Here is a 24,698-nt window from a genome sequence, read left to right as displayed (position 1 = left end):
TACTTACCGCTGCACTGTCTATCTTAATCTTCATAAAAATTCCAAAAATAGCTATTTTAGTCCCATTTCACAGGTAAGGAAACTAAGGCTATGAGTAGAGAAGCCTTGGTTCTCGGTAGCCGTGCAAGGTCAAGTGGCAGAGGCAAGCCTCAGCCCGGGTCCTCTAGCTCCTCAATCCAGGACCCACAGAGTGAAATCTAATTTTGCTTTTATTCCAATTTTTTTTTTTTTTCTGAATGAAAGTATGGGCTGTTTCCCCCTCCTAATTCAGTTTGGCCCTCTTGTTCCTAGAAAAGGATTGTAATTAGAGAGAATCACAATTGAATTGAGCTAATGCGATCAATGACATAGGAGCTGGAGTCTGTGACCTGGCTCTGTCGAGGCCTTTAGTCACTGTCTCACTTCACAGGCCCCTTCCCCACTCTGCGGGCTGCAGCCCCGGGGCCCCAGGGCAGCTGTGTTTAGGGGGGCAGAAGAGGCAGCTGTTGCGTTCTGGAACATGTGCCCGGAGATCCTGGCTCATTTCTAACTCCCTGGGCTGACTTCACAGGCCTGCAACCTGTTCCCACACTCAGAAGGGCCCCCGCATCTGGTTTCCTATTGTCAGCATCCTGAGATTCTGAATCACTTTTAAACAGCAGACCCCACGTTTTCATTTAGCACTGGCCTCGAAAATTATGTAGCTGGTTCCGCGCTCCCTCTGGAACTCAGAGACAAGTCGTCTTGCCCCTCTGAGCCTCAGCTCTTTATCTGAGAAACGAAGATAGGATGTTTTACTCCACAGAGTTCTCAAGGGGTTAAGTGAGAGCGTGCCCATGAATGCAACCCACGGCCAATGCCGGGCATCTGTATTAGAGACTGTCTTCCAGCATCAACATCTTTCAGGCCTCACTGAGTGAGCAAGCGCTGGAGCTTGTTCCAGAAGGAGGGCAGCAGGGAGTCTGAGTCCAGTCCAGGCCTCTTCCTGAGCCCCTCCGAGCCCCGTCCCAGGTCAGAGCCACTGGATACTTAAAAATCCGACAAAGACCTAAATCCACAGATAATTCAGGGTGATAAGTTTGCCCCACATTTTTGGCTGGGGTCATCGGAGGTCAGCTCTGGAGACAGACAAATGGGGGGAAGTTTAGGGTTCAAAAAACCACCTACGGTGTACGAGTTTTTAGCCCTCAGGCATGTGCCTTACTCATTTTGAGAAGAAAAGAAAAATGCTTTTTGCGCAGTTTCCAACTGACAGTTTGTCTTTCTACCTGTGACCTCGGACAGGTCAGTCTTCTCATTTGTAAAATGATAATAATGTTGGTTACCCCCTGGGGTTGTGGGGCACATTAAATAAGGAAATGCAGGTGGAGCTCTTGGCACAGTGCTTGGCCTGTATACAGGAAGCACTCAGTGAGAGTTAGATTGTCTTTGCCTTCGTCTTCTGATTATTATTAATTGATAACACTTGTGGGGCTAGCGGACCTCTCAGCTCTCTTTGGCAGGGTAGATGAAGGGTTAAACTGAGGGCAGAGGTGGCACTCTAGGCCTGCCGAACCCCCCTGGCTGTCCCGCCTCCCCCATTTCTCCCTCTGTTCCTCCCCCATGAATACACTGGGGGGTGACTTGTCACCTTTGCTGCCTCCAAGCCCCAAAACCTGCAGAGAGGTTTCAGGTGGGAGCTGGGCTACCATACTGCAGGCTTCTTCCTTGAACCTTGAGCTTTACTCGCTGGACAGTATCTTTATGATCTCCCTGTACTAGGACTGTGATCTAAGCGTCTGCACCCAGAACCCACTCATAGGGGAGCTCCTTATGGATACAGAACACTTTATTCCATTCTGCCTTGAGGCTGACTCGCAGTGAACTACGGTTGAGTGAAGAATGAAACTGAACCTTGAAAGGAAAGGACCTTCTGCTTATAGACAACACTTTTTTCTCTTTTGCCATTTTATCAATTTTAAGCATACAATTCAGTGGCATTAAGCACATCCACGATGATGTGCAACCATTGCCACTTTCCATTTCTAGAGCTCTTTCATCATCTGACTCTGAAGCTCTGTACTAATTAAACAATGACTCTGCATTCTCCCTTCCCCCAGCCCCTGGCCACCACCATCCTTCTTTCTGTCTCTATGGATTTGTCTATTCTGGGTGCCTCAGAATAGACAAATGTAATTGGACAAATGAATAGACATGTGTAATTGGAGTCACACAACATTTGTCCTTTTGTATCTAGCTGCTTTCACATAACATGTTTTCAAGTTTCATCCATGCTGGAACATGTATCAGAATTTCATTCCTTTTTAAGGCTGAATAATATTCCACTGCTTGGATAGACCACATTTGGTTTACCCATTCATCAATCAATGGACAGATGGGGTTGCTTGGGTTTTGCCTACCTTTGGCTATTTTGAATAGTGCTGCTGTGAACATGATGTGTAAGTATCTTTGAGTCCCTGCTTTCAATTCTTCTGGATATATACCTAGGAATGGAATTACTAGGTCATATGATGATTCTGTGTGTTTTTTTTTTGGAAGAACTGTCAAACTGTTTTCCATGCAGCTGCACCATTTTACATTCCCCCTAGCAATGGATGAGGGCTCAGTTTCTGTACATCTTTGCCTACACTTGTTATTTTAGGTAAGTACTTTTAGCCCCGAGGCAAACCATCTCCTTGTTCTTCCTATAAATATATAGGCATCTTTGCGGAAAGCAGGCTTCCATTCTAAGCTGGCAAGAACCAGTTAAGGAAAGGAGACAGTCTGGGAGAGACACGGTCATTAACCTTTGCTCCACGATGCTGAGGCCAGCCCTGCTCCTTAGTAAACGGACGGGGTAATCTCTGTGGCTGGGGCAGTTGAGTGCCCACACTCCTCTCTGCTTTTCCAGGGACAAGAGCGTCAGGGAAATGGAGGGCATAGTGGGGGGAAAGTGGTGGCCTCTGCTGCTGTTCTTGGTTAATTCTGTCTAAAGAATGTGCAGTGAACTTTGTGTCCATATGACCCACTGCAGCAAGTAATGAACCTCTCTTTTCTGGGCAGAGGTATGGGTGGGGTGTGGCGGCCGGGCCCACTGAGGGGCAGGATGAATAGGCCAGGCGCTTTGTGCTGGAGCCAGGCGTTTGGACTGTAACTCTAATTGTTTTCGTGATCCACGAGCCTCATGAGCACACCGAGCCATCAAACACCCCCCGCTCCGCCCTTCACGTGGGACCCCAGTGGGTGTCAATTGGGGCTGCTCTATGGAAATGGTGTCCTGGGATTCCAAAAACACAGCATCTCAGCCCACCAGGCCCTCTCTCTGCAGCAGACGGCAAATGGCCTGGAGGGAGGATGAGGGTCCCGGGTTCTCTGGACTGAGAACCCCTGGATCTGCTAGAGATTCTGACCTGTCCCTGCAGTGACCAAGGCACTGGGAGGGGGCTCGTCTTCATTGGTGTAGCTGGCCTTCTTCCTTGGTGAAGGGCTGAGGCTGGCAGGAGTCTCTGGGTGCCACAAGGGTCCATCTGCAGGGCAGGACCTGCATGCAGGCATGCTGACCTGTGGCACAGGACTGACAGGGACAGGGGATGGTCCTTAAGTGAAGGCAAACGGAGAGAGAGAGAGTGCATATTAACGACCAGTAATTCCTGAACACTCCAGGCTCAGCACCAGTGGAGGGGTGGTGGGCACAGAACCACTGTCCTGCCTTCCTGGGCACTTGCCTTCCTGGGCACTTGCCTTCCTGGGCTCTTGCTTGGGCAGCGAGTGGTGCCTGCGCTTGTTGAGTGCTGTGTGTGTGGCACGGTGCCGCGTCCTGGGCCGAGCCCTCACCCACCACCCTATGGTGGGGATTCCTGGCTCCACTTTGCAGCATGACTTGGGTTGTCACTATATTTCCCAGTTGCGTGGCTTTGGGAAGTCAGTGGACCTCTCTGAGCCTTAATTTCATCATCTAGAAGTGGGGATAATAGTCTTCATGGGGAGAATAAATGTGAAAACCCTGTCTGTAAAAGAGAAAACCTGTTTTACATGTTCGTGTTATATGGGGTGCAAAAATCACTGTATCACAAAGTTATGAAGATGTTAGGAGATATATGAACGAATAATGAGAACTTAGAATATCTTACATGTTCAGGTGCAAATGTTGATGGAATCGCGTGCAATTATAAGCAATACCAGCAGGATAACCACTGCCCAGCTAGTGGGGGCTGAACAGGGATCCGCACTCTGGTCCTTCAGAGACCAAAGCCCATGTTTTTAAGCACCACACTGCAGGGCCCCTGCTAGCTTTTGTGAGTCTCAAAACCACCTTGTTCTGGAAACCAGGAAAGAATAACCCCTTTAAAAGATGGGGAGACTGAGGTTGGAGAGAGGACCTGATACCTGGAGAAATGCTAGGCAGTAGGGGCTGAGGACATTTAATTTCAGAAGCTGGGGTCTGGAGTTCATAATTCATTCATTTATTTAACAAATGTTTATTGAGCAGATATTATGTACCAGGGGCTGGTCTGGGTGTTTTGGGCACCATGGTGAGCAAAACCAGATACAGTTGCAGCTCTCATGGAGCTTCTGGGCTATGGGGGAGGCAGAGCAAGTAACTAACCACACAAATGAGCTGTGCTGTGGTAAAGGATGCAGGCATCTGCAAACGGCAGACACGTGATGTAAGGAGGGCCTGGAAAAGGCTGTTGGGCAGCTTCTGCCTTCTAGAAAGGAAGATAAAGAGGGAGAGAGGCCTGAGCAAAGGCCCTGGGGCAGCTCCAAGGGACTGTGGCGTTGGAGCTGAGAGCAGGGAGCGAGGGTGGGACAATATATGGTGGGGGAAGGGGGTCAGGGCCGTGTTACGGGGTTTTGTCCTTATCCTGAGAGCAGTGGGAAGCTTTCTGAGGGTTTTCACCAGGAGAACGATACAGATCAAATTTGGGCTCTGAAAAGTTCACTCTAGCTTCAGTGTGGAGAATCCGCTCGGAGCAAAACCATTCAAAGTGACAAAAAACAAAGAACATACCAGTTGAGTAAAATCTTAAATAGCTGATTCATTAACTAGACTAACAAAGTCAAGAAATGCTCCCACCAGGACTTCCCTGGTGGCGCAGTGGTTAAGAATCCGCCTGCCAATGCAGGGGACACGGGTTCCAGCCCTGGTCCAGGAAGATCCCATGTACTGTGGAGCAACTAAGCCCATGCGCCACAACTACGGAGCCTGCGCTCTAGAGCCCACGAGCCACAACTACTGAGCCTGCGTGCCACAACTACTGAAGCCCGCGCGCCTAGAGCCTGTGCTCTGCAACAAGAGAAGCCACTGCAATGAGAAGCCCGCACACCGCAACGAAGAGTGGCCCTCGCTCGCCGCAACTAGAGAAAGCCCACCTGCAGCAACGAAGACCCAACACATCCAAAAATAAACAAATAAAATAAATAAATTTATTAAAAAAAAAGAAATGCCCCCACCCAATCACCCGCACGTGTGCATGGCACGTGCACAGCGTCATCACAGCACACCTGGGCATACGACCAGATGGAGGACATCCCCGAGCCTCTTGTTTCTGTGCCCACACAGTTGGGTCAGCACCTGAGCTGACTTCCTGGGCCCTCAAGACATGCCTGCTGTGGACTTCCATACACTACTAAATGTAAAACAGATAGCTAGTGGGAAGCAGCCGCATAGCACAGGGAGATCAGCTCGGTGCTTTGTGACCACCCAGAGGGGTGGGATAGGGAGGGTGGGAGGGAGATGCAGGAGGGAGGAGATGTGGGGATATTTGTTTATGTATAGCTGATTCACTTTGTTATAAAGCAGAAACTAACACACCATTGTAAAGCAATTATACTCCAATAAAGATGTTTAAAAAAAAAAAAGACATGCCTGCTGGATAAATGGACACATGAGTGATGGTGCCATCCTGCCAGCCAGGCTGTGACATCCGAGTCCACACTCCGTGAGGTGAGAGGATTTCTGAGAGTGCCTGTTTCCAGGGTACTGACTCCCCCCTCATCCCTCCAAGCTTGGGGGCTGGTATGTTGGTCCCTGGGGGGCTGGGCAGTGGAAGTAGGAGGTGCTGAGGGTAGGAATGAGAAAGTAACTGCTTAGTACTGAGAAGTCCAAGGGGAAGGCCACTTAAAAACACCCCTGCACACCTGTCTCCATCCTTCGGGGAGACCGTGAAGGAAGGAGAGTGGGGAGTTAATATCAAACCTGTAAGGTGGTTTTTCTTTTTTAAGGTATTTTATTTAAAATAATTTTTTAATTTAAAAAAATTTTATTGGTGCATGGTTGATTTACAATGTTGTGTTAGTTTCAGATGTATAGCAAACTGATTCAGTTATACATATACATATATCCATTCTTTTTCAGATTCTTTTCTCATGTAGGTTATCACAGAATACTGAGTAGAGTTCCCTGTGCTGTATCGTAGGTCCTTATTGGTTATCCATCTTATATATAGTACTGTGTGTATGTTAATCTCAAGCTCCTGATTTATCCCTCCCCTTAGCCTGTACAATTAAAGACTAAGGGTCCCTCAAAACAGAGGAGACTTGAGGGTGGGCGTGGGGGAGGGCGGGGGGTGGGTTCCTTCCCATGTCATGCACATGTGCCCCCTCTCCCTGGAACTTCCGTGGTGTGCTCTTTTTTTTTTTTTTTTTGGCTGCTTTGGGTCCTTGTTGCTGAGTATGGGCTTTCTCCAGTTGCGGCGAGTGGGAGCTACTCTTCATTGCGGTGCACGGGTCTCTCACTGCGGTGGCTTTTCTTGTGGAGCACGGGGCTCTAGGTGCGCGGGCTTCAGTAGTTGTGGCACGTGGACTCAGTAGTTGTGGTTCGCGGGCTCTAGAGCACAGGCTCAGTAGTTGTGGCGCACGGGCTTAGTTGCTCTGTGGCATGTGGGATCCTCCCAGACCAGGGATCAAACCCGTGTCCCGCATTGGCAGGCGGATTCTTAACCGCTGCGCCACCAGGGGAAGTCCCCCGTGGTGTGCTCTTAATGGGGCCATTTCTTACACTCGCTGCCTCAGAACTGGAGGTGGGCCGGGTGAATGAGTTTAAGAGGGAGACTTGGCTTTTCCGGCAGCAATCTGGGAAAAGACATCAGCAGGAGAGAGATTGGCGAGAGAGCAGGAGCTTGCCAGGGTGAAGAGTTACTCTTTTATAACTTGGAGGCCTGGGCAGTGAGATGCACCCTTCCTGCCTGCTCCGCTGCAGCCTCTGCCACTCCATCTAGCCTGACCTGTGATTTGAGATGAGCCAGTCATAATTCCTTGAGGGTGATGGAGAGAATGAATGCGTCACAAAGCAATTTGGTGCCAAGTGTCTGAAGGAGGAGTGGCAGCTAGAGACAGAGGGGTCGGTGGGGGGGCTCACGTGGTGCGGGGGCCACCTGACTGGGGTCCCAGGGGCCCATATCAGAGCTGGGATTCTCCAGGACTGAGCTGTGTTTGCTCAGCCTTGTGGCTTGTGAGATGAGTCAGCCTGGGTAGGTGTCCAAGTCTGTCCTGGTGTATTAATTATCTATCGCTACCCAAACCTTAGTGGCTTCAAACAAAAAATTAGGATTTCAAACAGCCCATGGGACAGAAATCCACGAGTGGCTTATTTGGGCCCTGGCACAGGGCCTCTCAGGAGGCTGCAGTCAAGCTCTTGGTGGGTGGGGCTCCAGGCATCTCAAAGCTCAACTGGGGCTGGTGAATTCACCTCCAAGAGAGCTCACTTGCCTGCCTGGCAAGTTAGCGCTGGCTGTCGGCAGGAGGCCTCAGTTCCTTGCCGCGTGGACCTCTCCGTCGGGCTGCTTGAGTGTCCTCACAACAGCGTGGCCAGCTTCCCTGAGAATGAGCATCCCAAGGTGAAAGCAGTGACTTTCAGGACCAACCTCAGAGTCACGCTCTGCCATTTTGCAATGTACTGTTGGTTTCACAGGGCAGCCCTCTTTCGTACGGAGGGGACCACACAGGGACGTAAATACTCAGACGCAAGGATCACTGGGGACCATCTGGAGGCTGGCAACCCCACCCGTAAGAGAGCAGCTGTGTGTGCCCGCTGCCTTGATGTGGGGATAAAAGGAGATCTTGGACTTCCCTGGGGGTGCAGTGGTTAAGAATCCGCCTGCCAATGCAGGGGACATGGGTTCGAGCCCTGGTCCGGGAAGACCCTACATGCCGCAGAGCAACTAAGCCCATGTGGCACAACTACTGAGACTGTGCTGTTGAGCCCACGAGCCACAACTACTGAGCCTGTATGCCACAACTACTGAAGCCTGCTCACCTAGAGCCCATGCTCCACCACAAGGGAACCCACTGCAATGAGAAGCCTGTGCACCGCAACAAAGAGTAGCCCACGCTTGCTGCAACTAGAGAAATGCTGGTGCGCAGTAATGAAGACCCAAAGCAGCCAAAAAAAGAAAAGGAGATCTTGTGTGGGAAAGAGCTCAGAGAAGCAGAGGGGTGGGACGTGCTGTCATGGTTAGGAAGGAGCTCAGGCTTGGGGCACGACAGGATGAGGCGTCTGAAATGAGAGGTGCTGTAAGTGTAAAACACACTTCAGATTTCTAGGACTTAATATGAAAAAGAGAATGTAAATGATCTCATTAAATGTTGAAATGATATTTTGGATAGTGTGCTCAAGACATTTTTTATTAAAATCAATTTCACTTGTTTCTTTTCATTTGTTAAGGTGGCTACTAGAAAATTTAAAATGACAGATGTGGCTGGCATTTTATTTCATCAGATAGCGCTGGCCTGGGCCATGAGCCCGGGATTGGAGTCCTCATCTGTCTCCCCCGCAGAAGTTCCAGAGGGCTCAGTGCATGGCTGAGTGCTCTGAGCACAGTACACATCCAAGGAATGTTGAATAGGCAGCTGGGGAGAGGGAATACCAAGATCTTTGGCGTCAGACAAACCTGGATTCAAATCCTGGCTCCATTTCCAAGGTCCCTACCCTGTATGATCAGAGATTCCACACCCGTAGAATGCCTCCCCCAGTCTCTGCTCAGCTCATTTTGCTCAATTCAGATGAAAATGCAAACGAGGTGGGACCTTGGACTAATGGGAGGGTTCATTATGCAGGTTCTTCGTATAAATGCACGCTGGCCTCAGGCTAGAAGCAGCTAAGGGGCTCACTGGGGACTAGGCTAAGGAGTGGCAGCATGTGAGCTGAGACACATGGGCAGGCCTGTACCTGTACCACCAGCCACATGGTGGCCGTTGGCAGAAGCAGCTTTGGATTTTCTGATTTTCCTGTTCTGCTTCTGTGTCCCTCTGTGGCCTTGTCTTGATCCCTGATGGAAGCGGAGGCTACCTACCAGGGAGTGAGAACAGATCAGCCTGCCAGTACTGTCCCATGCCCTTATCCCATCATGGGCGACAGCTTGAGGAGGTGCCTCCTGACAGGGGAAACTGGTCCCAGGGCAGTGGAGCAGGGACATGTCAGAGGGGCAGCCCACCTCCCCAGGGCCCCTCCGCAGGGGCCTCCCTCCCCATCCCTCCCCTGAGAACCAGCTCTGAGCTCCACACCCTATCTCTGTTCCCAGAGGGAGCAGAGACAAAAGGGAGTCGTTTTTGCTGTTATCAAGACACAACATCCTTACACTTAATTAAAACATGCCATGGCAACCAGCGTGGTGTGGGTAGCTAGGCTCGGAGTGTCCGTCGCCACCGAGGGTGATGCCCACGTGCCGTCTCTTTGTTCCAGGAGAGGTGACCGCGCTGTGCCTTTTGTGAGCATGGCCTTTGTCTGCAGCTCCAAGGGCGGAACCTTGGGGCCTCACTGGGGCTGATGCTTGCGGCCATTTTTGGGCCAGTGCCCTCTCCAGGCTAGGAAGCCAGGCAATCCCAGAGCAGGTTTGGACCCCCCTACATCAGCTGAAGGCCCCAATGGGGACAAAGTTGTGACCAGATGCAGTCCCCATACTCTGGATGCTGCTGGGTGGGACACACACAGCCAGATTGCTACTGGACAGGGGATACAGACTTCGGTAGGGAGGCAAGCATCTGGTGGGAGGAATCAGAGAAGGCTTCCTGGAGGAGGGTTCACCTGACTATTAGTCAGGAGTTGTGGGAATAGCCAGAGTCTGGTGGAAGGAGTGGCACAAGCCCAGGCATGGAGGTGAGAGAGAGCATGGTGTGCGGGGGCTGACGCAGGTCTGTGCTCCTAGACCATGAGGTGCCAGGAGGAAGTTTAGGGGACCGCAGCTGAGAGGCATAGATGTTCCTTGGTGTGGGAGACAGGGAGCCACAGAAGGTTGCTGAGTAGATGAGAGTCCAGAGTCTGCTGAGCTGGGTGTGTGGCACTGGGCAGAGTCCCGTCCAACGCCGCCGAATGCCCCTGCCCGGGGACCCTGACCCACCCACCGCGGAGGAGCTGGCAGCCTCGCCCGCAAGCCATGTCCCTTCATGTTTTTGCTTTCAGTCACGTTTTCTTCATGCTCAACAGCTTTCCTCTGAAAAAGGAAATTTGCAGAAAATGAGACACCAGCGCCACTTGCCGTGAAGGAGATGCGAGGGCAGAAGTGGCTGGAGTAGGAGTGGTGCGGGTCTGAAGGGGCCCCAGCCTGGCTCACAGGGGGGAAAAAAATGATGGCTCCTCTCTCTCCTCTCTTCCTGTGAGGTTCAGACTTCTGCTGCGGCCACAAGGGGTTCCTGGTGGGGAGAGTGGATGACCTCAGAGAATTCTGATTCCCACTGCAGAAGGACACGGCAAAGTGCATGCCCAGTGCAAGGAAACTCAGCATCCAGGGACTGGAGCGGTCTTGGAGTCAGGTGTCGGACAGCTGTGTGACCTCAGGCAAGTCACTTAACCTTTCTGAGCCTTGGGTTTCTCATTTTTAACACAAGGAAAGGATAAAATCACTTATGTGAAACATGTAGCAGGTGCTTGCTGCACAGAAGTTCTTCAAAACGTGACATCTGTTGTTTCCAGTTCAAAGTGACAGACAAGTGAACTGAGTCCAATGTGGTTCACTTACATCAGAGCTCATCAACTTCAGATTTCTTCAGGAGTCTGAAGGCTTTCGAGGCTGGCTGTGGAGAGAGAGGGACCACTTTAGCGATGCAACTCCCTTCTTTAGCAGTGGTAGAAAACCCTCTGGAACACAGGGACAGGGTGAACCTTTCCTTGACAGAAGCCAACCCAGGGCCCTTCCCCAGAAGGGGAGTGTCTGTAGCCGTAGACAAGAGGGTCCCAGGGCATCTGCTTCCTCTACTGCCTGTGCACAGTGGGCTTCAGGTACCGATGCCAGGCCAGCGGTGACAGCGTTGGCTGTAGCCAAGAGAGTCCTTAGATTTAAGAGCCAAGTCCTTAGACTTGGATTTAAGATACAACTGCCTTAATACCCTAAATTAAAGTTCTATTAAGGTTTCTTATGTTCCAGATGCCTTGAGCTACTGCATAGAGAACGCAGGCTCTTGGGTCATGTGTCTCATGGCTCTAGACTAGGCAGGAGACGACACAGGCCGGCATGGCATGCATGGGGCCAGGGTAGGAAGCCCAGAAACCTCATTTTGGGGACTTCTTTGTCCAGAGACAGAATCCATCTCAGTACAAAGGCTGTTGCTTGGGTGGGGTAGATTTCCAGGGTCTTTAAATGCCGTAAATACAGAGGCTCTGATTTAAGAGCCTCATGGACAGTAATTTTTTAGGTCATTTATACAGCTTGAGCCCTTCCCCCTCCCATCCAGTTTTACCCTGTGTCTTCTCGAGCCCAGCCTGGGAAGGAGGAACTGGTTTTCTTTAAATAAACACGGGCTGCTGCATCCGATTCAGATGGGGGCGGTTTAAGGACCCTTGTGATTCCTCAGTTCGCTTCTAAGGTTTAGGACTTTGGAATGAATTAAAGCACCAAAGGCAAGAAGCCTGGAAGGGAGAAAATGATGATTCCAGCTGGTTCCTCCCAGCACCCGCGTTGCCTGTGGCAGTCTGCCCCACGGGGAGCCCGAGCCACTGAGAGGGAAATGGCACAATTCAGGACCGTTTAGAGACTGGGCTCATATATCAGCCATTAGGGAATTTTACTGGATGAGAAAATGAGAACTTTTTGTAGTTGCTAAAAAGCACCATTCTTAATTTGACCTCTTCTTGGCCGTGGGAGATGGGCACTTTATCTGAAACACAAGTGCACAGAAAAGGAAGAAAAAGAAAGCCATTGGTGTGAGGAGGGGCGGCCAGGCTGCATCCCGTTCCCGAGGCCACATATCTACCTTGGTCCCTGGACCAAGTTCGAGGGATAAGACAGGGTCATCAGCGACCCTGTCTTATGGCTCTGACGGGTGGAGGCTCTGATGGAAAATGTGCTTTAAGACACTGTGGACCTAGAGATTACCATACTGAATGAAGTAAGTCAGAGAAAGACAGATATCATGTGATATTGTTTATATGTGGAATCTATAAAAAATGATACAAATGAACTTATTTATAAAGGAGAAATAGTCTCACAGACATAGAAAACAGACATGGTTACCAAAGGGGAAAGGATGGGGGAGCGATAAACTAGGAGTTTGGGGTTAAAATATAAACACTACTACGTATAAAATAGATGACTAACAAGGACTACTTACTGTATAGCACAGGAAACTACACTCAATATCTTGTAATAACCAATAATGGAAAAGAATCTAAAAAAGAACATATATATGTAACTGAATCACTTTGCTGTACACCTGAAAGCAACACGACATTGTAAATCAACTGTATTTCAATAAAATTTTTTTAAAACCTTAAAAAACAAAACAAAACAGATGCTGTGTACATTGGACCAAACCACAAAGTGACTTAGTACTTGTAGCAAATGACATTTACAATCAAAGTTTGAAAGGTGCAGTTTTGCAGTAGCCTGAACAAAGCCCAAGAATAGGAGGGAAAGAGAGGTTTGAGGGGGCCAGAGTGGTGGGGTGGGTTGCTTCAAAGAAGAATTAGAAAAAACAAAGAAGACTTTTATGAATGGCATTTCCCATCCTGAGACTGCGTGACATAGAGTAGGACATCAGCTTTAACAGAATGCCAACCAAAAACGGCTTGGAGGATTGTTTATAGTCAGAGCAAATTTCTCATTTCTAAAATGACACTCTTCTAAGTCATGGGGAGACAATCACTACCAGAACTGGCAGTGAGGGATGAGGGGGCCCCCTTGCCTGGAACCCAAGCCTTATGATAAACCCTTATGATAAATCAGAAGGACGCTTTTAGCAGCCTGGGCCTGTGTAGTAGGTGTGTAGGGATAGCTCACTGTGGCTTTAATTTGAATTTCTTGATTACAAGAGAGGTTGATTACCTTCTTATATGTTTATTGGCATTTGGATTTCCTCTATGTGAAATGTCTCTTTAAGTCCTTTGCCCTTTAAAAAATATTGGATTGTTCGAGTTTAATCAAACTGATTTCTGAGACTTCTCTATATGTCCTGGATCCGAGCCTTTGTTGGTTTTAAGGATTGCACATTTTTTTCTGCTCTGCTCTGTGGCTTCCTTTTTTCCCTCTCTTAATGGTATATTTTGATAAACAGAAATCTTAAAATTTTAGTGTAGTCGATTATATCAGGATTTTCCCTTATGGTTAATATTTTCTGTCTTGTTTTATAATTTTTCCCACAAAGATAGTCTTCTGTGTAATTTTGCCTTTTACATTTAGGTCCATAATCTTCCTAGATGATTTTTGAGTGTAGTATGAGGTAAAGGTCCAATTAAATTTTTTCCGTACGGATACCAAGCTGTCCCAGCTCTATTTATTATCCTTTTTCATTGCTTTACAGTGCTACCTTTACAATAAACCACATGTCCATATATGCATGAATTTGTATCTTGGTTTTATATTCTGTTCCATTGGTCTCAACTTGGCTATAATATAATATTCCTTTCCTATATTGCTGGATTTAGCATGTTAATATTGTTTAGGATTTTTACATCTATATGAACTCTTGAGAGAGATTGATGTATTTTTCCTTCATTGTACTGTCTCTATCAGGTTTTCATGTCAATCTTATGCTAGCCTAATGAGTTGGGGTATAGATCAACTATGTTTTAAGTATAATAGTCTGTCCAGGACACTGTTGCTTCTGCTAGATACCACCACTGCTACCACTGCATTTGAATTCTAACTTTCTCTTGTATTTCCTCATTTGCTCTATGTTCACAGTCCCCGGTGAAGGTGTCTGATTGGCTGAGCAGGCTGCCTGGGAGTGGGGAGATGGAGGCTCTGATTCCCTTACCTTTAGTGGTAGCAGGGGTTATACTGCTTTCCAAGACTGGGAGGAGGCTGTATGCTAGACAGTTCACTTCCCCTCCCTCCTCCTCCACGAAAAAGGATGAGTGTCCTTGAGAATGCCCCTGTACTTATACTCGTTAAAGACTGAGAACTCTGAGTGGACCAAAGGAAAGAATGAAAAGGAAATGCATATATAGTTGTGTGGGTCATCACAATATTCTGCATTTCAGATAACCTGAAATTCCTGGTGGTGAATGGGAACTGGGTATTTAAGGGCTCTTGGTAATCTGCAGGATTGAACCTGATTTTAACTCAACATCACCGTCTAGTCATCGCCTCTATATACTTTAAAGCATCAGTGAGTTTTGAGGACTCAGGAGGTGATAAATGTGAAAACACCATGCACAGTATCCAGCACATAGCACATGCTCAAAAATTGCTTGTTTTGAATCTAAAACTTGCTTGATCAATTCTGTCTACAGTCATTCTTTAAAATGTTGTAAGAAGATCATGGCTGCTTGCTTCTTGCCTTTCCAAGTTGGCTGATCAGCGGAACCAGAACAGAAAATGCCATCCCTCTCGTGACCTTTGTCACTGGACTCAGGATGCCTTGGAGAATTAAATCTTCCCTGAGGTGTAGGTTCTAAAGTAGGCTCCCAAGTTAAATTTGCATATAATTAGATTCCACCATATTCACTTTTTACTACTCATTATTTTATGGACATCAGGCATGTGTGCCTTTAATTTCCCCTTTCAAAAAAAAAACAAACCCAAATATAAAACCCCGAGAGGGTCTTGTGTTTCCACTGTTATTTCTAGGTGGAGGGCTTGGTGATTTCACATGATTTGGGGGCTCTCTGGCACACATCCAGGTAGACACCTGTTCGCGGCTCAACGTTGGGATTGAGCTTTTTGCCTTTTTTCTCCTCCACTCCACAGTGGTTGACAGTTGCTGTCAATTCCCAGAAATTTGGTGACTTTTATGGTCTCAATAGGACAGCATTTTCAGAATATATTGGGTCCTGAATTCTATATCTGGAATGTAACTGAGACCTTCAAGTCCTAAATCCTTTAAGAGAATTGCATTATTATTATTATTTCTCCAGATTTCTCTTCCACTTGCCTATTGTTAGGACCCTCTGCTGCTCTGAGCCTCTCATGAAGCCCTGGAGGTGTCTTTGCTGTGTGTCTCCACTGAAGAATTGGCAATAACAGTGCCCCCCAGGCACATGGAGGTGTCATTGCTTCACTGTTTTAATCAATCAGCAAGTGATTGCAGTCGCCTCATCCTGAATGTTCAGGGGGCCCTACAGTGTGTCCTGTTTTAGAGAAATGCCAGTGTATCTCAGTTCTTAGATTTTTGTTAGCTAATGTTGATAGAAGTTATCCTAAGGCAAAAAGCCTAGCTTAAAGAGTTTTTGTTTGTGAAGATTAAGTTTTCTGCTTATTTAATTCTTTTGCTCGCTGCTGCTTGTTCACATGGTTATAAAGAGAGCACAGTGCCTAGCAATACATGATTACTGAATGAACATTGTCTTCTAAAATTCTTTAATTTTTCTTTTTCTTCTTCTTTTTTTTTTTACAAAAGTAGCATATTATTTTGTAGAAAATTCAAATAATATATAAGCATCTGAAATAAAGTATGAGTGTCTTCTTGCCTTCTGCTCTAGTCCCACTCCTCAAGGGTTACTGTTGTTAAGCTTCATGCATGTCTACATGTACACACACACACACACACACACACACACACTGCATATGCTGAGATTTTTTCCCCCTGAAAATGGAATCATTCCATCAGTAGTGTTTTACAGTTCATTTTTTTCGATTTCCCCCAATATATCATGGTATGATAACATGTCAGTTACAATACATTGATCTAGTTCATTAATGGCAGTATAATAATCTATTTAGCTAATGCCATTGTTTTGCCATAGCAAACGATGCTGCTGCCAGCTACTTGGACAGCTGCCCTTGCACAGCTGTGTGAGTATCTCTGTTGCATAGATCCCTAGAATAAGATAGGACTTTCAATTAAAGCCCCCAGCACAGACACAAGCCTCAGAGGGCTGCTCCATAAATATTGGTTGATGACAATGCTATGTTGTCATATTAATTAGAACAGGAAGAGACCCATTAGGGCAACAAATGCACATTCATAGGGCAAACTGGTTCTATAGAAGGAGGATATAACACTTAATATTCTCATCTTTGAAAAGACAAACCACGTTAAATGTAATGAGTAGCAAGTTGCCTGTATATCAGTGTGTAAACTATTCCCCAGGGAGTGTTAGCTTGACAGAATGCATAAAGTGCAGATATTGCATTAAAGATAAAACTGAGGGAATATTTACCCAGCATGCTTACCTAGAAGATATACAATTTGATCTAGAGGCTTTTTCCGTATAAATTATTGTGGCCTCTACTTCAATCACAAACAGCCTTCAAGTTGGGCAATTGCCTTATAAAAAAAGGAGAAGAGAACAGTTTCCAATTGTGTGGAATGAAGCTTCAAAACCAGGCAACTCGGTTCTGATAGAACAATTTAAACCGTCCGTCTCCTTATCTGATGTGGACATCATTTTTCAGAGGGGCGACCAGCTCAAATTAAATAGTTTTCCCGCAGACAGTCTGTCTGTCTTTTTTTTTCTTTTTCCCCTTTCCTTAACCAGGCAGGGTGCTGTAGGACTCCGCTAATTTAGGAAGATTTGTCTGGGCAATGCCAAAGTGAGATGAATAGGAACAACTTTAATAGAGAAAAAAATGAGTGATATTTAAAAAAATGATAATAAAGGATGGTCAGAGGCGGATTTGACATGGGAGATTATATTCCTGCCTGGTTGATTGCCTCAGAAACCCCTTGAAACCCTGGGCTTTATTTGCAGATGATCTCCACTGTGGACCAAAGAGTTCAACAGGAAAAGAAATGAGCAAAATCAATGAGCTGGCTTGAGCCAAAGAGGGTCATCGAGCCACAGTGAGAAGAGGTGGGCTAGAGTGTCCCTGGGACCATTTTGATCAAATTGCCGTGGAGGAGGAGGGCTGCTTCTCACTGTCTCAGGGGCTTCACAGGCTCCCCCTGCCCTTCTCTGCACCTCCTTCAGCCATTGTAGCTTTGGGCCAGTGAGCTGCAGTTCTGAGGATGGGGGTGCTTCTTCCAATGGGGGGAGTGCAAAGAGCGGGACCATGCATTTAGAGACCTTGAGGAAATCCAAAGAAGGATTTTTCTGGGGACTGGCTGCAAGACACCACAGCTCAAAGCCTGTCCTTAAATTATCTTTCCTCCCAGCTTACAAATGTACTTGTGCATAATTTTAAAAAAAATTTTAATAGATATATTTTTAATTAATTAATTTATTTTTGGCTGCGTTGGGTCTTCGTTGCTGTGCGTGAGCTTCCTCTAGTTGAGGCGAGCGGGGATTGCTCTGTTGCGGTGTGTGGGCTTCTCATTGCGGTGGCTTCTCTTGTTGTAGAGCACGGGCTCCAGGCATGCGGGCTTCAGTAGTTGTGGCTCGCAGGCTCCAGAGCACAGACTCAGTAGTTGTGGCGCACGAGCTTCAGTAGTTGTGGCACGTGGGCTTCAGTAGTTGTGGCTCGCGGCCTCTGGAGCGCAGGCTTAGTAGTTGTGGCGCATGGGCTTTCTTGCTCTGTGGCATGTGAGATCTTCCCGGGCCAGGGCTCGAACCCGTGTCCCCTGCATTGGCAGGCGGATTCTTAACCACTGTACCACCAGGGAAGCCCTGTGCCTAATTTTTGAACTTTTTATTTGGAAATAATTGCAAACTTATAGAAAGAACTCGTAAGTGTGAGTCACCTAGATTCACCTGTTGGTACCATACAGAGATGTTGACTTGGATTACTTAGAGGGTGTCTGCCACAGTTAAGTTACTGTTTTTTCCTTTGTAATTAATAAATAATCTAAGTCTTGTAAATATCCTGTTCCCCACCAAACTTTCACCCAATAGTTTTAGCATCTGTTGGTGATTCTCACATATTTTTTTAATGATGAGTGGGATACATAAGCTGGATTTTTAGAGATGCAGGCATTGGGTGAAAGAGTGTGTTTCTGAGTAGCTGGAGTGGATCAAGACAGACTAGTGGTAATCTGGGTGACTTGGAACTCACCCTACTTTTCCTTGCCTTAGGCTGGACGTTCTTCTCCCATTGGGCCCAAGTTGTTGTGTGTTGGGGGTGCCCCTGGGTGAGGAGCAGGATGGGGATGTGGCTTGTGTCCCCCTTCTTCTCCCTCCTTCCTGACCATCCACTGCTGCCCGCCACCCCATTCTCCTCTTCCTGCCAGTCCGCCAACATAGGCCAGTGATGGGGCAAGTGCTGTGGAATGAAGCTGCAGAAAAGTTCAGAGAAGTTCCCGGGTCACCATCAGAGAGGACAGAGGCCTCCCTGTGGTCCTTCAGCTGGAGTGTCCATCTGTAAAGAGAGAATAGCTCAAGAAGAGACCTTGAGGGTGGGCAACCTGTGGGCGAATGCTGCCTCTGCCGTTTCCTAGGTGTACGGAAAGTGACCTGAGGCAAGCGACTTCCCCTCTGAGCCTTAGTTTCCTCATCTGTAAACTGGGAGAATCACATCCTTACCTAATACAGCTGCAGGAAGGCTGAAATGCCCCAAGGGATATAAAGCATTTGTTAGAGTGTCTGCTGTATAAATATTAGCTCTCATCATGATATTATCAAAATCAATTATAAGTGAAAGTGCTTTGGTGATTGTGGGTCTCTATACACACAGTAGCTGTAGGGAGGAGGTGTTCTGTTGAGAGACTCAGGGCTGCCTTAACATCGTGCAGGTCTTCTTTTAAAAATTAAAAAAAAATTTTAATTTATTTTTGGCTGCATTGGGTCTTCGTGGCTGTGTGCGGGCTTTCTCTAGTTGCGGCAAGCGGGGGCTACTCTTGTTGTGGTGCACGGGCTTCTCATTGTGGTGGCTTCTCTTGTCGTGGGAAACGGGCTCTAGGAGTGTGGGCTTAGTAGTTGTGGCTCGCAGGATTTAGAGCGCAGGCTCAGTAGTTGTGGCGCACGGGTTTAGTTGCTCCGCGGCATGTGTGATCTTCCCAGACCAGGGCTCGAACCTGTGTCCCCTGCACTGGCAGGCGGGTTCTTAACCACCGTGCTACCAGGGAAACCCTGTGCAGGTCTTTTAATAGCCAGCCAAATGCGCGTTTCCAGGCTTAGAAACAGCCACACAACAGCTCCCTCTTCCAGGATGACCAGCTCATAGGACAGGCAGGGAGAAAGTTATGTTGATACCATCTGCTTTGCTACCAAGTGCACAAGGGAAGTGTAAGTAATTCACAGTCACACAAATTACTGTGGGACCTCCCGGGGAAGGAGAAGCAGGAACTGGACAGTGTCGTGTTCCGAGGCCGCCATCTCGTCCTCTTTTCCTTCCCTCTCACCTTGTGGCTGGGGATAGCTCTCCTGTAACCCTGAGAGTTGCCAGGTCGCCACTGTTGCCAGTCTCGGGGACCAAGGCTAACACATCCCAGCTTCGATTCTAGACTGTATCCCCAGGCCAGTAGTGCGTGGTTGGGATGGAGTTAAGTACTCCCGGCAAGGCTGTTGGGGCCCCTTCCTTGGGTTGGGAGAAGTTGCTTTCACAGAAAGGGTTTTTTAGTGCATCTGGGAGATCTCTCTTTCAGGTATCTATTGCTGTATAGGAAACTACCCTCAAATTTAGTAGCTTAAAACTACAGCCACTTAATTATTTTTCGTGATTCTGTGGGTTGAGAATTTGGACAGGGCGCAGTGGGATCAGTCTGCCTCTCTTCCACTTGATGTCTGCTGGGGCTGGAACAGCCATGTGGCTTCTTTACTCCTGTGTCTGGTGGCTCAGCTAGAAAGGCTCTGGGGCTTGGGCCTGCAGCAGCTCCACTGGGGTCACGTGTCTGGGGCTCACCGGCGGCTGGGTTCATTCCTCCCCCAGGGGGTCTCAGGGCTTTTCTCTCCCTGTAATGCCCTCCGTGTGGTCTCGCCATGTGGTGTCTCCAGCAGGGTAGCTGGACTTCTTACATGACTCCTAAGAGATTAAAAGAAGAAGCTTCCAAACTTTCAGGCTTAGGCTCAGAACTGGCACGATGTCACTTCCGCTGCATTCTATAGGTTAGAGCAGTGGCAAGCTCAGCCCAGATATGAGGGGAGGCGAGTCCACAAAGGCATGGCTCCCCGGAGGTGTGGTTCACGGGAGATTTCCAGGAAGACCCAAGAGTTCTATCACAGAAAACGATCAGATCAACTTTACATATTTAATTAGCTGTTGCAAGAAGGTGTACATATACTAAACACATCACATTTAGCCAATCTCGTTGACCGTGGAGACCAGCACTGATCTGCAGTCTTGTTCTTAGCTCAGAAGGCAAATCCCCACCTTGAAACGCACCCTTGAAATGACACTGAATTACTTAGGTTGACTCCTCCTTTGTCTTGCCTAGCCCTTTCCACTTTGTTCCATTACTTCCTAAATGGCCTCCCACTTCCAGTGTGTCTTTGTTGTAATCTATCCTCTACCTCACTGCCAGGCTAATCTTTCTAAAATGGTGATTTTATTGTGTCACTCTCCTGCCCTAACACTTTCAATGGTTTCCGTTTATCTACCAATAAGATGTAAAATCCTGACCTGGCATTCAATGCTTTCTGTAGTCTGGCCCAGCCAACTGCTCTAAATGTATGGCTCCAACTCAAGATTGGTCTTCTAGCCACTGCAGATTCCTCTCCAGGTCTTGTTCTGGTTCTGCCTCTTTCCTCTCCCCAATGCCCTCACCTGGAATGTCCTCCCCCTCTTACCTGCATTCACATCAGCCCCTCCCACAAGACTGAAGGTCTTTCCTGCCACCCCAGGCCACAAGGATCTCACCTTTTATAATTCCTTCAAGAGGGTCCCTGGATTTTAGCATAATTATATTCAGTTGGGGAGTAAGGAGAAATTTAGAGGCTGTATACTGAGTTTAACCCTCCACTGAAAGCAGGAATCCCTTCTAGGGCAGAAGGGGATGGGCAGCCTACTTAAACACACGTGCTCTGGAGTTGGATGGGCAGTACTGAATCTGGGCTTTGTTAGTTACCAAGCATATCCTTGTTTTTCTCTCTCTCTTTTTTAAAATTAATTAATTAATTGTTATTTACTTTTGGCTGCGTTGGGTCTTCATTGCTGTGCGCGGGCATTCTCTAGTTGCGGCGAGTAGGGGCTACTCTTCGTTGTGGTGCATGGGCTTCTCACTGCTGTGGCTTCTCTTTGTTGTGGAGCATGGGCTCTAGGCGTGCGGGCTTCAGTAGATGTGTCATGTGGGCGCAGCAGTTGTGGCTTGCGAGCTCTAGAGCGCAGGCTTAGCAGTTGTGGCACACGGGCTTAGTTGCTCCGCGGCATGTGGGATCTTCCCGGACCAGGGCTTGAACCTGTGTCCCCTGCATTGGCAGGCGGATTCTTAACCACTGAGCCACCAGGGAAGCCCCTGGTCTTCTCTTTTGAAATTGGAGATGATACCAGTACATCCTTAGTAGAGTGAATGCATCTCTGCCTGTCAAGCACACAGCAAAGAGCTTGGAAGAAAGTAAAGCACAAGCACAGGCCCCTGTCTTCATCCGTTTGTCATCTACCTGCAGCCTCTGCTGCAGGAATATGAGGCCATCTCCTATTTTGTAGAAGCTCATTCCTTAGTTTGGTAGCCTGAAGTCTTTGAAAGTTCTTCCTTTATGGAGCTGCAATTGATCTCTTTCTACCATTGGTCCTGGCTCTGTCCTCTGGAATGACACAGAGATCTGGCCATTCTCTTATCTGAAAGACAGTCTTTCATATATTGAAGGCAGTTATTATGTTCCCATGAATTGTCTTCTCTAGATACAACTCCTGTTTCCCTTCACGACTCCTCAGATGAATGGTTCTGAGATCCTTGGTCTTTGATCTGGGCAAAACACTGGTCAGGACAGACTGTTCTCCCCATCCTCACTTGTCCCTTTGGGATTTAAAGCTTACAGATCTTTCTTCAGCCACCAAAAGAACACATCAGCATACTAGGTGCTCTTTAATGACGCCCCCACAAAAAGGGAAGTATCAATTTTAGAATAAAACATAAAGGACACACAGTCCATCTAATCTTCTGGGAGTTCTAAATTCTACTTTTTGTATCATGTCACATCGTCATAAAGTGACATGCCAAATCATATCAGCATATGCTTTGTAGAATGTCCTTTCTGAATTATGCTGAATATTCATTTCTCTCTCTTTTATATGAAAAGCAATATTATCAAATATTGTTTATACTTTCTGTGAAACCACTTATGCCAGTTCTCTGCTCTTTACCCCTCCAGATCCACTCCTTGACTTTCTCCCCGCTGCCTTGTGCCCCAGGAGGCCGCCCTGTGTGGACTGCATCCAAGGGGCTCCTTCTGACTTCTTGTTGAGCTCGGTGAGGAGACTTGGCAGGAGATTGGAAGGTGGGAGGAGAGCTCCATTTTTGCAAGGTTGCCTTGGGTTGACTGCATCCCTCTGTAGTCTCTGCCAGCCTGGGGTGTAATAGCCCCAACGCTAGCAGCCGCCCCCCAGGGTATTGCACTGCTCCTGTGGCTTCCTGCACCCAGCTTATACCTTTGGAAGGAGTCCCTTTATTAAACTCTCTGCAAATTATCCCAAACTGAGTGTGCCGAATGTTTCCTGCTGGTACCCTCACTGAAGACGTTGCTGTGATGTGCTTGCTGTGTGTACCCTGTGTGAGGTCCCAGCTGACAGATTCCTCTCTTGATCTGGTACCAAGATAAAACTGCATTGTCTTTCTATGAATAGAAATGAAACCAGTCATGCTTCCCTTCTTGCTTCGGCTGCTGAGAAGCTCAGAGCCAAACGTAATGCTCACTCTTGGAAACACTTCTGGTTAGAATGTACATCTCTTCTTCCTTTTCATGGTTTCGATTTTCTGATTCTATTTTTTTTTTTTATTTGGCCGTGCTGCCTGGTATGCAGGATCTTATTTCCCCAACCAGGGATCGAACCTGAGCCCCTTGCAGTGGAAGCTCAAACTCTTAACCACTGGACTTCCAGGGAAGTCCAATCAGGGACTTCCAGGGAAATCCCTGATTCTATTTTTTTTTTTAAATTTCTGAGATATACATTTTAAAGTAATAACTAGAATTATGACTTATACCAGAACATATAAGATTTTTAGACCTGATTCTATTTTTAATAACCTATTCTGCATACCTTCTAAAGTTGCCTCAGATAAATAGGTAGACAGACAGACAGATGTCAAATTTAAAAAAGATGATGCCACTGTGGGAGTTCCCTGGCAGTCCAGTGGTTAGGACTCAGTGCTTCCACTGCAGTGGGCATGGGTTCGATCCCTGGTCAGGGAGCTAAGATTCTGCAAGCCACGAAGCATGGCAAAAAAAAGAAAAAAAGATGATGTCATTGTGACGAGGGTGGGCCCAGGTGGTTGAACCTTCCCACATTCACCACCAGGAACTTTCAAGGCTGGGAATGATAGAGAGACCAGGATTCTGGCTTTGGGTGTTCACCTCACCATCTACTATCATCAAGGCTCAAGATGTGTGTCCTCATCATAAGGCTACCAAGGAAGAATAGTGATATCATAGTACCATTTCTGTGTTTCTTCCTGATCTACCTGTCTAGCTACCCTGTGTTTGTTTGGAGTAAATTCTTGAGTAAGTTCATGTTGATTGCTGGTAATGAATGCTTCCTCCCTCCCTCCCTCCCTCCCTCCCTCTTTCTCTCTCTTCCTTCCTTCCTTCCTTCCTTCATTCATTCCTTCCTTCCTTTCCTCAATTCGGACCAGCCATCTGTTTATTAATTCATGTAAGAATTTTGTGAAGGTGTAAATTAAAGTTCATCAACCCCAAATTTCTAGGATACAACTTTATTTGAAAATGGCAGTGGCATTTGTCCCTCTCTAGGTTTCCAGTTTTAGCCTGTTTTCCAGTGAATGCTGACAGTTGTCCTTAGATTAAATCCACAAATTCTTCTTTTATCTCTGAATGTATTTATTTGGGCTTAGAGGCTTGAGCCAATTTGAATGATCCTGAGCTTTCATACAATCTTCTCACCTATGTTGGGCCTCAGTTACTTGTTAACCATGAATAATTTACTGTTTTCTTTTTTGAAGGTCAGTTTTTTCTTTTAAGATGGAAAAGAGTCCTATTATCCATCTTACCCAAGTGATGTGACTATGTTCGTTTCCTCCCTTAGGTTCCAAAGTAGAGCTAAAAACACACAAGGTTATCTTTTTCTTTTGAGGGGAATTCCTTCCATGGATGGGGGAATATGAGAATGGGCCTCATGGACAGAGGCTGGATGAATTCCATGTTGCTGTCCAACTCTAGGAGTCAACAAAAGGTCCAAGCCTCTGTCCTCACAGCTTTATAAGCATCACCCATTTTATGTTTCGTGACCAACAGTGAGTCTTTCTTATAAGTTTAGGACATACTTTATGTGCATGTTTTTCTCCTTTGCTCTGTACCTCTTTTTGTTGCAGGGCTTTTTCTAAGTTTTAGTTTCACAGCCTCCTGTGGGACTACAATACATTGTTTTGGTTTGGTTTTGGTT

This window comes from Leucopleurus acutus (genome assembly GCF_964270905.1).
Source record: "Leucopleurus acutus genome assembly, chromosome: 14".
In the NCBI taxonomy this organism is placed as follows: domain Eukaryota; kingdom Metazoa; phylum Chordata; class Mammalia; order Artiodactyla; family Delphinidae; genus Leucopleurus; species Leucopleurus acutus.
Note: the sequence above shows the minus strand (reverse complement) of the source record.